Genomic DNA, 14888 nt, shown 5'->3' on the forward strand with positions numbered 1-14888 from the left:
CCCCAGCATCCCATATGGTCCCGAAGCCTGCCAGGAGTGATTTCTGAGAGCAAAGCCAGGAGTAATCCTTGGGCATCGCCGGGTGAGGCCTCAAAACAAACAAACAGGGCCTAAGGGATAGCACAGCAGTAGGGCCTTTGCCTTGCAGGAAGCCAAACCTGGAAGGAGCCCGGTTTGATTCCCAGCATCCCATATGATCCGAGCCTGCCAGGAGAAACTTCCGAGGGCAGAGCAAGGAGTAACCCCTGAGCGCCGCCGGGTGTGACCCCCAAATCAAACTAAACAGACAAATAAAAATGTCCTGGCCCCCAGGCGAACTTGACCTCCCAGTCGCTGGTGCAGGCTGCGGACGGTCCTCCAAACCTGCTGTGGGCGCTGTGGCTAAGGGCCGCTCTGGCCGGCTGACGGGCCAAGAGCCGCCTCGATGGTGGAGCGCTGTCCAGCATTTCAGCAATCGGCGGCGGCGGCGCCCGCGGGGACACGGACGGCCGCGGGGCCGCGGGGGCCGCCGAGCTGCCGGGCCCAGGCGAGCCGAGGAGACCTCCCCGGAGACGGCCCGGAGCAGCGGGGCCGGAGGGCCTGGCTCGATCGCCCGGCGGTCAGCGGGGAGGTGAGCGCGCGGCCGGGGCGGGGGCTACATCTCCCAGCGGGGCTGGGTTGGATTTGCACCTCGGGCCTCGGCCGCGGTACAGGCGCCCGGGCAGCCCCGGGACCCTAAGCTAATTGATCTTGGGTGCTGGGGGGGCGGCGAAAGTATCTGCAACAGGGTTCGAGATCCCTCACGTAGAGGCTGGGGTTGGAGGGGGGCGAAGGTTTTTTCGTTTTGCTGAAGCGATGAGAAAGTGGGAAGCCCTCCTGGACGTTGAATGATCTTGGCCCAGTTCTGGAGCTCGGCAGGAAGGTCCCCACCGCAGTCCCTACGCCCCCCACATCCCAGCAAGGAGAGACCAATGCGCTGCTCTATGCGGGTCCCTAAGGGAAGGAGGAAGCCCCCCCACCTTCATGCCAGGCTGTTGGGGCCAGCATGGGGAATGGCCTGGCCTCTTTGCCAGCTGCCCAAACGCCCTGGAAAAGCAAACAGGAGCTGGCGAGGTAGAACTGGGTCTCACCCAGGATAGCATTTTTCTCTCCAACTAGGAAGAGGATGGAGGATATTAGAGAGAAAATATAGCTAGGAGGGTTTTGGGGCTGGTGTGGGGAGGGAAGTGGGGGCTGCTCTTCATGGCCCCCTAGGGATGTTTAGGGAGCGTTTCTGAAGATCACAGTACAGGGTCCCCAGAGTAGGTTCCTGGTAGAGTAGTGAGACATGAAGGGTTGTGGGGGGAGCCCTGCCTGTCTGCCCCTGAAACCACCAATCCATTGTGGGGATGCAGGCAGGCGGGGTCTGGATACCACACAAGGTCTGTCTGGCGCTTGCATGCCTGTGCTTTCTGGCAATCACTTCTCAGTCTCCCCACCCCTCCCCAAGACTTCATCCAGCTGCCCCCCTCTGCTTCCGGCATCCAGGGCCCTGGGCTGGCCTTTTGTTCTCCATCAAGAGAAAAAGCAGGTGCTTTGATGGCGAGCAGAACAGGGCTGTCCAGAGATGGGCTATGGGGGTGGAGCCCAGGGGGCCTATCCCATGAGCCAGATCTAGTTTGTGCCTGATGCTTCCCAGTGAGAAACAGGCCTGAGCTGACGAGGAAATTGCTCCCACACACCTCCTTAACCTTCTTCCTCAGCCCACTCTCTTGAAGGGTGAATTAAGAGTTGATGGGTTCTCAGAGGGCCAGTGTGTGTGTACGGGGGAGGCCTTCCTCCTGAGACATGAGCCCAAATCTAAGCCAGGTGACTTGGGCAGCCCATCAACCTTGGCTCGGTCTGCAAAACAGGTAAAGTGATAGCACTCGCCACCCGAGCACAGGGCAGCGAGAACTTCATAGCACACGGGAAACTGCTTTCAAGCTATAAAGTTGGGTGAGGGCTTGTCAATCCAATGCCATGCAATGGGGTGTCTCGGAAGGGGCTGCTGGGAGTGAGGCTAGGAAGTTTCTGGCACTGTTAAGACACTTGGTTCCCCTTCCAGAGGAGGTGGGCCGTGTCCAAGGGCCTCTTCCTGGGCTATCTGTTAGGCACAACTGTGTTAGCTACAGTTGATTCGGTTTAGCCTCCCCCTGTGTGGTTACCCTGATCCTTGTTCCGATTTTCCGACTGAGAAAGGAGATGAGAGATTTTTCCCAAGGTCACCCTAGTGCCCAGACTGTCTGTCCTCATACTGAGGTGGGTACAGACCTCCATTCAGGCTCTGGATAACGGGGCATGGGCTTGCCAGGCCCTGGATCCAAGGTGTCAGTTCTCCAGATGGAAGGCCTGAAGCTCACAGGGGGCCGTGCCGTGAGGAGCTGGTTCTCCAAGGTCACTGAGTTATTTGGAGGTGTAAGGTGCTCCCTACAGTCACACTGCCTCCCCCCAACTGCCCCATATGATAGGGAGACTGGCTCTGGCACCTCTGTCTACATCCCATGGTGCCCACTTCTCACCTCTCCTGCCTGCCATCCTTTTGCTGACCTCAGCTAGCTGGCGGCTGCTGGAGCAGGTGGCTATCGTTGGGGAGGCAGACACCCCAACTCACTCTCTCCTCTGCCCTATGACCTCCCCCATCTCTGCAGCCAGAAAGAGGCCTCATGGGGAACTGGAGGGAGCCTCCCCTCTCTTCCTTAACTCCCCCTGTACCCCAAGCTCCTGCTTTGTCGCTGGTCGAACAGGACATTCGCTCTTTCCTGCTCTGGACTCATAAAGGCACCTTTACCTTCTCCCCAGCCCAGCAACAGACTGAGAACTCCTGACCAGGATTTCCCATGGTCATAGGCGGGGTCCTGAGGCTCATGTGACTCCCACAAAGTCTCTCTGTCACATATTTCTCCAGAGGAAGGTCAGTCAGGACACTGGGGGACAGTAGGAGGTGAGAGGGACAGAGCACAAGGAAACTGAGGATTCATGAACAGTCTTTGTGGTCCATCTCTGACCAGGTCCCCCAGCTGTACAATGACGAGGGTGACTCAGTGACCCCCCCCCAAGCTGAGCCTCCAGACTCAAAGCTCTCTCTGCTGTGCTATATAACATGTGCATCTGGGGCCTGCACTGCTGTTGGCAGAAGCGACTGATGAGCGGGAGATGAGCTGAGTGCTCACAGCCACCTGCAAACTCGGGGTCTGCTTCACTAACAGGGTGTCAATGGCATGCCTCTGGAGATGCCAGGTCTTATGAGTTGAGCCAAGACTCAAGTCCAGGGCTGAAAGAGGCTGGTAGGGACACAAAAGGTGTCCATTCTCCCTGTCTTTCATGGGGACCTAGGACACATGTGGATCTAGAGATTTTACAAGTGTGCAGCTGTGGAGGCTTATTCACAGAGCAATGGGGCGCAGGGGTACAGGATTTTGTAGTTGATGTTCTTTTTGGAAGGTCACAACCAGTGGCACTCAGGGGTTACTACTGGCTCTGCTCTTAGAAATTATTCCTGGCAGACACAGGAGACCATATAGGATGCTAGGGCTCAAACCCATGTTGGCTTCGTTCAAGGGAAACGCCTTCCCTGCTGTGCTATTGCACCAGCCCCGTAGCTAATGTTTTGTTTTTGTTTTTGTTTTTTGTTTTTGGGTCACACCCGATGGCTCACAGGCTCTGCACTCAGAAATTGCTCCTGGCAGGCTTGGGGGATCATATGGGATGCCAGGAATTGAACCGGGGTCTGTCCTGGGTTGGCCGCATGCAAGGTAAACGCCCTACCGCTGTGCTATCACTCTGACCCCTAATGTTCTGAATGGAGGATGTGGGGTACCACAGAGGGAGCGGTCTGGGCAGTGACTTGTTGGGGGGCAGCCAGGAGAGAAGCAGAGTGTCTGGCTTATGGCCCAGCTGGGAACCTGGGCTCAGAGGAAAAGTTGGAACTGAGCTCTGGGGCAGAGGAAAAGTGTGACCAGGTGGGCAGGAACCCAGAGGAGCCAGGGGACTTCACAGCTGCCAGTCACCAGCCTTCTCTATCCTTGGTGTCACTTAGTGCCCAGAGTCCCTCTCTTCATTTCTGGGTCCCGAGCCCCATCTTCAGAGCCCGAGTCCCACCAGTCTGTGTCACAGGGAGAGGGTTCTGTGAGCAGTTCTAAGTGGCCTGTGGATCTGGGAGAAGGGCATCCATGGACGCAGGTGTCCAGGCTATGCTGTGGCCCCAGCCCCCCAGACTCTCCTCCTCTCTCACTCTCTTCTGCACCCCCAAAGCTCAAGGCTGCCGCCTGCACATGCTGCTTCCTTGGCACCAGCCTGACCAGCCTGGCCTCCGCCTCCTGCCGTCCCCGCCCTGGCCGCCCGCCTGCTGCAGAGGCCGCAGTGCCAGCTGGGCTAGCGGATGGCCACGGCACTCAGGCTTCTGCCGGGCCTCAGAGGCCACAAAGAGGCCTAGAACCCGGGGTGGGAACTGACAGGGCCTGAGAATTTAGGCCTTGAACACAACCAGAAGGGCCCTAAGGTTCCTCCAAGGACTCACCTCCACCTACCTCCATACCAGGCCCCTAGGGAAAACTGGATGAGTCTGCACCATCGTGTCCTGGCATAAAGGTGACACCTGAGGGCCAGACCCCGAGGGGAAGGGGTGTGCAGATGAGTGGGGATGTGTGCCTGGCAGGTGGTGTGACTACTGGTGTGATCCCCAGAGTACCCCAACCCCAGCACATCCCCAAATCACCATTTATTTACTTTTATTTTATTTTTGGGAGGGGTCACACCCGGCAGCGCTCAGGGGCTACTCCTGGTTCTACACTCAGAAATCGCCCCCAGCAGACTTGGGGGACCATATGGGATGCCGGGATTTGAACCACCATCCTTCTGCATGCAAGGCAAACGCCTTACCGCCATGCCATTTCTCCGGCCCCTACCATCTATTTACTACCAAGGGATGGTGTGTGGATATGTGTGTGTGTGGATATATGTGAGTTTGTATGAGTGTGTGTATGTGCCTTCTTCTAGGAATTTATTCCCAGGGCAAAGGAATTGGATGTGCACTACTGGCCTGAGGAGCTGCTTTCTGCAGGGTCATGCAAATGTGGGGAGATCCTCGCCCTCCCCTGCCCATTGGGGCCCCTTGCAGGGGATGGGATGGCTTTGAGGTCTGTGGCAAGTCAGCAGGGATCATGGTGGGTCCTGCCTCATCTGTGCCCCATTCCCAGAGCTGCAGGAGCAGGAGCCCAGGAGGTCACTGCATGGGGTAAAGAGCAGGAGCCTGGGAGGTCACTGCATGAGGTAGCCTGCAAGGTGCTCGAACCTAGAACTGGCGATGAGCATCTGCTGAACTCCGGCCTTCTTGGGTGGGGGAGCCTGTCTCCTCCCCCACAAACTGGGCACCAGTTTCCAGTCTGGTCTGCTGTTGCACAGGAGAAGTAGGTCAGGCACCCCCAGAGTGTGTGAGATCACACAGGCACCCTGCATTGAGGACGGCCCATTTCCTGGGCATGACATGGCACCCAGGGCCCTCTGAGGGGTCAGTCAGATGGTAGCTTGGCCTGAGCAGCCCCCAGACTAGCAGGCTCAGGGGGTGTGAGGAGCCGAGAGCTGCCAAGCCCTAAAGTTTTGTTAGATTTTCAGTGGGGCTGGAGCCATAGTACACCAGGGAGGGCATTTGCCTTATATGCAGCCCTTGACCTGGGTTTGATCCCTGGCATCCCATGGGGTCCCTCGAGCCTGCCAGGAATAATTTCTGGGTACTGAGCCAGGAGTAACTCCTGACTGCCTCCAAGTGTGGCCCAAAATAAATAAAATATTTTTGGGTGTCGGGGATGGCCTGGGGGACTCAGTAGGGTGGACCTGTAGGCCCTCAGGGAATGACAGGTGGAGGACTGTCACTGAAGGAGTCTGGAGTTGAGGCAAGCTGGAGCAGCCCAGCCCCCCACAGCCATGGGTCCATATGGTCTTGACAACTGTGAAAATCCCACGCAGCACAGGGATTTGGGATGAAGGGGGGCGCCAACCCTCGAGAGTGGCCCAATGGGCCTTTCAGATTGGCACTCTGGCACGTTGGGATGGGGAAGGGCAAAGAACAGAAGCCCAGAAGGCTGGGGGCACAGCAGAACCACAGAGGGGTTAGAGATTAGGGGTTACAGGACTCTGTAGAAGGGTGGACCTAGGGCCAGGGGTAGGCAGAGGAGACAGAGAAGCCTGGTGCTGGGAGCAGCTTTGGGACTGCCAGGGCAGCCATGTCACACCCTTCTCCCAAGGGAGATCCAGAAGGTGCCCTGGTTCTGGCCCATCAGGGGGTCAGCTTGTCTGTCCTTGCAGGTCAATTTTGGCTCCTGGAGTGCATCCTTTTTTGTTTTTGCTTTTGTGAGACACCTGACAGTAGTCAGGGCTTACTCCCAGTTCTGTGATCAGGAATCACGCCTTGCTGTGTTATGGGGACCATATGGGATACCAGAGATGGGACCTGGATGGGACACTTGCAAGGCAAGCACCCCCTACCCCCTGCTGTACTATTACACTGGCTCCAGCCCATCCTTCATTTGCCCCTGAAAATTCACTTCCCTGCCTCCAGATTGTCTCCTCCACTTCCCTGTTTTGCACATATCAAGCAGAGAGAGCTATCCATGCTTCCTTTCATTTATTCACTCACTCAATCATTCATTCCTTCACTCATCCATCTATTTATTTATTCATTCACTTATTCATTCATCCATTTATACATTAATTTACTCATCCATCTATTCATTCACTTATTTATTTCTTCACTGATTCGTTATCTATTCATTTACTCATTTATTTACTCATTCATTCATTAACCACTCATTTACTCATTCATTTTTTTTTGGTGGGGGGTCACACCTGGCAGTGCTCAGGGGTTATTCCTGGCTCCATGCTCAGAAATCGCTCCTCACAGGCTCTGGGAACCATATGGGATGCCGGGATTCGAACCACCATCCTACATGCAAGGCAAACGCCCTACCTCCATGCTATCTCTCTGACCCTCATTCACTCACTCATTAATTCACTCATTCCATCACTCATTCAATCAATCACTTGGTTATTCACTCACTAATTTATTCACTCCTTCACTCACTCAATCACTCACTCACTCAGTTACTCACAGTCATTCACTCACTCAGTTATTTACTCATTCAATCATTTATTCACTCATTCATTCAATGATACCTTGGACTTAAAACTCTGTTGTTTCTGTCCCCCACTCTGTGCCCTGTTTCAAGCTCTGGGCAAGTGAGAAGCGAGTCTGGGGCTCACAGGGACCAAGGGCAGAGCTGGTGACTGTTGGGACTCAAAACAGATTCTGGGGGAGTATCTCAAGGGCTGCCTAGCACCAAGGGGGGCCTCCCCAGCTGACATTTGAGCTGCTTCACAAGTGGATCTCAGAGGGATGTAGACTGTCGGGTAAGAAGCATGTTACTGGCAGAAGGGCCTGTGCTACACTGTGGTGGAAGCACCTGACTGGGGACAGTCAGTGGAATGGGGGGGGGGGGGCGCGAAAGAGGGGCCATAGAATGTGTCCATGCCAAATGGGGACAGACAGTGTGGGAGGGCAGGTTAAGCACGAAGCCAGGGTGGCTCTGGAGGACAGAGCAAATGGGGTCTATGGCGGAACTTGGGGGTCTGTTCTGGGGCTCACTTCCTGCAGCTCAACTCCATCTCATTGGGGACCCTCACAAGTATGGCAGCTGGAGTACAGGAGCAGAAAATCTACCTGGGTATTTCTAGAACAATCCATGGAGAGCAGATTCTGCAGCACACCTGGAGAACTAATCCAGGCTCTGACTGGGTGATGTGCTGTGATGGGCTGGGTGATGTGTTTGGTCAGACTTCCAGCTGGAACCTGGGCCTCCCCGAGCGGTGCTTAGGACTGACTCCCTGCTCTGTGTTCAGAGATCACTTGTGGCAAGGCTCAGGGGATTCTTTGTGATGGTGCTGGAGATGAGCCTGGGTCATCTCTGGACTGTCTCCCAAACCCATTTCAGTCCTTTGAACTTCTGTCTATTCAGAAACCCACTTAACCTCACCCCATCTCTGAAACTTGAGCATCTGCTCACACATGACAGTGGGCCACACCCACTGACTGATATCTGCTCCTGAGGGCTCTGCCTACCATGTTGTGACCCCCAGGATTGGCCGTGATGACCCACTCTCTGGGCACTGTGCTAAGGACTTCCAGTGTCCAGTGTGCCCACTCACGTAACCCTTGGAACAGACTAGATAGGTAAAACTGAGGCATGGGAAGGCAGGGTGGCTAGATACTGTCCACCACCAGCCCTGCAGATTGGGGTGCTAAAGGGCTGAAGGACTGCAGCTACCTTCAAAGACCGAGGGTGCCACAGCCTTACATGGTGTGCCTGGTTGGGCATGGTGGCAAGGCAGGCACACTCCAGATATTGGGGTGGCAGTTTAGTTTCCTGTGTCCCCAGATAAGGTCTCATCCAGCGACTGTTATCCTCTCAACCCCAGGCAGGGCTGGAGGGACAGAGGACAACTGGTAGCTATGTGCAGGGGGGAGTGGGAGGCCCTAATGATGAGAGAAGACAGAGACTCAGCCAGGCCCTGGCCACAGGACGAGCCCCACTCCCCGTCTGGCTGCAGGGCTCACCCCCTTCCTGCCTGCCAGTCCCTCAGGAGCTCAGAGTTATTGTCAGAGCCGCTGTTAATTAACTGCTTAATTAACTATTTAAGCTCATCTGAATAATTGGCATTAATTGGCTGCCATTTGTCAGGGTCCCTGGGAAGCCCCGCCCCTGTGGTGGAGCATGTGGTGATATCAGGGGGGGCGGGAGCTGTGGAGGTGTCGTGACTCAGCGGGCCTGGATGCAGGGGGTTGGGTGGCACATAAAAAAAGTACAGGGGATGGGGCCCGGAGAGATAGCACAGCAGTGTTTGCCTTGCAAGCAGCCGATCCAGAACCAAAGGTGGTTGGTTCGAATCCCGGTGTCCCATATGGCCCCCCGTGCCTGCCAGGAGCTATTTCTGAGCAGACAGCCAGGAGTAACCCCTGAGCACTGCCAGGTGTGGCCCCCCCCAAAAAAAAAAGTACAGGGGGCCAGAAGTGACCGGATGACATGCACCTGTAAGGGCTGGACAGGCCTATAGAGGAGAGAGTTCGTGGGACTTTTTTCTGGCAGGGGGGTGGTTGGGTCACACCTGAGAGTTCTTGTCCTGATACTGTGTCCACGAGTGAACCCAGAAGTGCTCAGGGGATCACAGGTGCTCAGGAGCGGACCCAAGTCAGCTTCGTGAAAGGCCGGGGCCTGAATCGCTTTACTGCCTCTCCTGCCTGATAGGAGACCTGAACATCTGAAATCAGGGCCATGAAGATGGCCCAAGGCAGAGGACTCATCTGGTTTCCGAAAAGCCCTAAATTTGCATGCAGCAGAGCACAGGGTGCCCCCACCCAGGGGTACTGCATTATAACCCTGCTGGCCCCAACTCTGAGCATTGCAGCTTGGAGCACTGAACTCTCAGGCTGAGCAGTAGCTAGGAGTGACCCTGATTTCTTTGAGCACTTTTTGGGAGGCCAGCCTCAAAAATAAACAAAATGAAATCCTCCTTAGCGATGACATAAGTAGGTCAGCACCCCGAACCCACAGTGAGGACCAGTTAGTGTCTCAGCTAAAGGAAATGAAGGGGTGGCCGAGCCCCCGCGGGACACAGCTGCACCGATTAGGCTCAGAGCCAGTGGTTCTGGCCACAGCAGCTCCCCCAAATCACAGCCTCCCTTGCCTTGTTTCAAAACACAGCCTTCAACTTTCTGTTCTGATGCTGGAAACAAGCACGCACTCCGAGAACTCACATGAGGGCATCTGAGGTTCTGTTGGAAGTGAGAACCAGCCCCCTGTGCAGGTTGTCTTCCGGGTGCAGCACTCAGGCTGGTTTCCCTAGGGCCCATTAGGGCCTATTCCCTTTCTGGTTTGCCTCACTGAGCTCCAGCTTCTGGGGAGCAAAATGGGGTGCAGGTGTTGAGTATTCCAGAGATGAGTCAGTTGAGGGAAGACCGGGTGTACTTTGGTGGGGGATCAAGCTCTCTGGACTAGGGGGACAGGCAGCTTCTTGGGTACAAGGAGGTGCTTCCAGCCTAGTGACATGGCCGGGGAAGAGATGGTTGAGAATGAGCAAGTGAGCGAACTTCTAGCTCCTTTACTGCCCGATCCACAGCAGCCCCTGGGGGAGGAAGGACCAGAAGACAGGGAGTGTTGTTGCTTAGAAACAAGAGGCACATCTGGATGGATCGATGGGAAAGGCGGGCCAGGGCCCAGCAGCTCCAGCCCCCAGCCCAACTCTCTCTTTGATCTCACCCAGGCCCAGCAGAGACCTGGGGGTGCGCCCCGGGCAGCCTGGCTGATGAGAGCCCAATCAATGGAGGGAATCTTCCGTAATGAGATTGTGAGGCAGCTACTGCCTCTTTCGGGGACTGGAGGGGCCTGGCTGGATGACAAACCCTTCCTGCTGGGAGATCTTAGGAAAGCAGAGAATGCCCCATCCATATCTAGATCCCAGATCTATGGCACAGATGGGGGCACTGAACTGGGAAGGGAAAGAAGGTCATATTAAGATTTGGTTTCTGTTTTTGTTTTGGGGCCACAACCAGCGGCACTCAGGGTTACTCCTGGCTCTGCTCTCAGAAATTATTCCTGGCAGGCTGGGGGATCATTTGGGATGCTGAGAATTGAACCTCCAGTTGGATGCATGCAAGGCAAATACCTTCCCTGCTGTGCTAGCGCTCAGAAAACCAGGCCCCTGGTTTCTGATTTCTGTTTTGGGGTCACACCCAGTGAAGCTCATGGTTCACTCATGGCTCTGTATTTAGGGATCATTCCTAGCTGTGTTTACCCTATAGGGTACCGGGGATCGAATCCATGTTGGTCACATGCCAGGTAAGCGCCCTCTCCACTGTACTCCTCCTCTGGCCCCAGCTAGATAAAACAGTGGGTTAGGTGCTTGCCTTCTATGCAGCTGACTCAGGTTCGATCCCTGGCATCCCATATGATGGGCATGGAGCTGATACCAGATGGGTTCATCCTGGTCCTTTCAGGGCTCACAAAGTGGATGACACTGCACCGGGTCCACTCACCCAACACCACCTAAGATGTGTTGGAGACTGAACTAGCATCAAGTCCCCATCCCTGCAAGAACAGACTGGATTCCACCCATGGCTGCTTCATGCCAAACTCAGCGCTGGACACAAGGGGTCCAGCCAAGCCCTGAGAGTCCTTGTCCAGTTTCAGGAGTGGGACCTAGAAGGGAGACTCCAATAGCACAGTAGCGGCATATCGCCAAGTAGGCATCAGGGAGACCTTCCAAGAGGTGATGCTTGAAAAAATGGGATGAATGGAAGAGGAAACCCGGATGAGGAAGCACATGGGCCAGTGTGTTCCTGGATGGAGGGGAGAGTATCCAAGACCCATGGGGGTACACAGGCCCCATCACCGGGGGTCTAGCTTTCTCTGTGGGCTGCTGTTTGTCCTTCCTGCTGGCCCCAGACACCCCATCTTGGATCTGGGAACTGGGCCAGCCCCGCGGCTCAGCACAGCCCAGACAGCTGCTGCCAAGAAGGGAACAGCCTTGGGTCCTGCCCAGCTCAGCTCACCCAGTGTGGGGGGCTGCAGGCAGGAGGACAGGAGGCCTGGGGTGCCAGCACCTTGCAGGTCAGCCTGGAGTAGTCAGCGTACCCCTCACCTGCAGACCAGCCTGGGTTCTAGTGGGGTGAGCTGGCTGGGGTGGAGCCCGGCAGCAGGAAGCTGGGCTGCTGAATAATTGAAAGGCAGACTTCCCAAGAGCTAGAGCAAGAGCAGAGCAAGCAAGCCGGCCTGCTCCCCTGAGACTCAGAGGAGCCTGGAGGAAGCGCCTGCTGTTAACCCTCTCTTTGCTGGCCTAGACCAGCCCAAGGCCATTCCTCTGGATTCTACAGGCCAGGCCAACCACTCTGGTCCCCAGGGACCCAGGCTTTGTGCCAAGGCAGCATCTCCTCGCCTTCAAGTCAGTTCTGATTGGGAAAGGTTCTGAGTCTCCTCTCCTCTTTCTTTCTTTCCTTCCTTCCTTCCTTCCTTCCTTCCTTCCTTCCTTCCTTCCTTCCTTCCTTCCTTCCTTCCTTCCTTCCTTCCTTCCTTCCTTCCTTCCTTCCTTCCTTCCTTCCTTCCTTCCTTCCTTCCTTCCTTCCTTCCTTCCTTCCTTCCTTCTTTCCTTCATTCTTTCATTCCTTCATGGGGGAACAGCCAGTGATTCTCAGGACTGACTCTTGGCTCTGTGCTGAAGAATTACTCGTGGCGGTGCTAGGAAGACCTTATGGGATGCCGAGGATTAAACCAGGGTTGGCTCTGTGCAAGGCAAGCGCCCTCCCCACTGTGGCTATCTCTGAGGCTCCTCCTCTTGGATCTTTCTGTTTTTTGTTTTTTTTGGACCACATCTGCTAGTGCTCAGGGCTTATTCTTGATTCTGTGCTGAAGGCTTACTCCTGACTGTGCTCAGGATTTACTTCTGATTCTATGCTCAGGGCTTACTCCTGACAGTGTTCATGGACCTGATTTGGTGAGGCATGCAGAGAAGCCCTTACCCTTCAGTATTTTTCGGCCCCTCCTCTCTCTCTCTCTCCCTGGCTCACTAGGAGAAGTGGGTCTGTGTCTGTCACTCCCACCAGGTGCTCAGTCACACATGGCAAGGGAAAACACCCTTCATGGGCCCTGACATGCCTGTTCCTTCCTCCATGTTGGAGGTGCATGAAATCAGGGCTTGTGGCTCCAGGCATACAGGACCCACCTGAAGTACATCAGGGTCTGGCCCCCCTTGCAGGCCTGTCTGTAGGTGTCTGTGCTAAGCACTGCAGACTGCCTGGCCTCAGAGTCAGGGTACCCCCCTATAGTAAGAGGGGTGACCTGCAGGTGTGTGCCCTGGGTTTGAACCTCAAGGTCCTCACTGCTCTCTAGTGCTAGCCACTAATTCCACTACATCCTCAGGGCTGAACCCTCATATCTCTGGGCCCACAGTACTCCAGAGTGCTGCTCTCCCAGCAGCACTTACCTTACCAGCTTTCTCCCCCCCCCCCAAACCTTCTGGGGTTTTTTGGGAGGAGGTTTTTTTTTTTGTTTTTGGTTTTTGGGCCACACCCATTGGTGCTCAGGGGTTACTCCTGGCTGTCTGCTCAGAAGTAGCTCCTGGCAGGCACAGGGGACCATATGGGACACCGGGATTCGAACCAACCACCTTTGGTCCTGGATTGGCTGCTTGCAAGGCAAACACCGTTGTGCTATCTCTCCGGGCCCGGGGGAGGTTTTTTATTTCCTTGGTTGGTTTTTTGGTTTTTGGGCCACACCCAGTGATGTTCAGGGGGTTACTCCTGGCTATGCACTCAGAAATTGTTCCTGGCTTGGGGGAACATATGGGATGCTGGAGGATCAAACTGCGGTCTCTCCTAGGTCAGCCTCATGCAAGGCAAACGCCCTACTGCTGTGACACCACTCCGGCCCCACCTCCCTGCCCTTCTTTCCTCTCTACCTGGCACTACTTGGTTTTCTGAATCATTCCCGCTGGGCTGAGAAAGAGAGGCTGTCTTCTCCAGGAAGACCTCCAAGCTTTGCTCCTTCACACTGTATTCCAGCTCAGCTGCTGCCTCTGCCCTCCCAGCACCATCCTGTGCTTGTCCTGCCACCTCAGAGGGACCCAGGCTTATTCTACCTGCCTCTACCATCTAGATTCACTGAGTACCTGAGGTGTGGGTGGCCTGGCCTGAAGCTGAGGGGCCTTTCTTATGCCCTTTGCTACCCAGTCCCATCTGATCAATCCTAGGCCTATATGCACCACATGGGTGTCATGGGCCCGCCAGGCTCCTGATCAGGAGCTGGAGTGGGAGCATGCTAGATTCTCTGCTGGTTGGGCTTCCTGGGAGCTGGAATTGTTTTGGAGGCCCCATACTCATGCTCCCAACCTGGTCAGTCCTGTCACATTTCTGACAATTCCAAAATATGTTCCTCCGGGGAACTTGGGCCACCCTGGGGACAATTCTCCGCCAGAAGGTCTCCCCTAAATTTGCAGCCTCTCATCTTCAGATCTGTTCATCATGACTTTTCAGGGCTGGTGCCCTGGGCTCTGTCTGTGGTGCTCCAGGCAGAGGTGGGTGTAGTGAGCGAAGAGACCAGCTGGGGATGGGGGCATGTAGCTCTGGGCCAGCTCCTCCCATGATGCACAGCTCCTGCCCTGCTATCCGCCTCCTGACTATGACCTGACTATGTTTCCGTCTGGGTTCCCAAGTCAGACTCCACCAGACCTTAGCCTCTAAAGTGCTGATTTCAGGCATTGATTTGAGGCATCCAGGCCACTCAAGGGCTGGAGGAACCCGCCATCCTTTTAATGATAAGCCTGTTAGGAAGCAGATTCTGGTTGTTCCATGCTGGGGGGAGCTTAAAAATAAAAGGCTAAGAAGGGTCTTCATTTATCTTGGATGATCCTAGAAGTTTATAAGGGGGCAGGGGAGACAGTATTAGGGTTAAGGCACTTGCTTCGCTTTCTACTCGATTTACAGCACCCCAGAGGGTCCCTCAAGCACTGTCAGGTTCTAATTCCATGTGGAGTAACAACTTATCAAACATAATTTCAGGGACCAGAGAGATAGCACAGCAGTAGGGCATTTGCCTTGCATGCAGCTAATTCAGGACAGACAGTGGTTCGAATCCCAGCATCCCATATGGTTCCCCAAACCTGCCAGGAGTGATTTCTGAGCATGGAGTCAGGAGGAATCCCAAGTGCTGCTAGGTGTGACCCAAAAACCAAAAAAAAAAAAAAAAAAAGGTTTCAAAATAAATTCATGATTTGTTTTTAATGAATGTTAATTGGATCCTATTGTGTAGATAACTATACCCTGGCCATGTGAAACTTTCTAGGACCAGAAG

General features: G+C 55.0%; 1 protein-coding gene across 1 annotated transcript in view; it reads left to right on the top strand.

Moving 5' to 3' along the window:
- The first annotated feature begins 471 nt into the window (after positions 1-471).
- The window catches only part of SRRM3 (serine/arginine repetitive matrix 3), a 51474-nt gene continuing 37057 nt past the window's right edge, over positions 472-14888 (top strand). The window contains exon 1 of the mRNA XM_049787899.1: positions 472-610. The gene's annotated coding sequence lies outside the window, so the exon portion shown is untranslated. The remainder of the gene's footprint in view (positions 611-14888) is intronic.

Source organism: Suncus etruscus, chromosome 15 (genome assembly GCF_024139225.1).
Source record: "Suncus etruscus isolate mSunEtr1 chromosome 15, mSunEtr1.pri.cur, whole genome shotgun sequence".
Taxonomy (NCBI): domain Eukaryota; kingdom Metazoa; phylum Chordata; class Mammalia; order Eulipotyphla; family Soricidae; genus Suncus; species Suncus etruscus.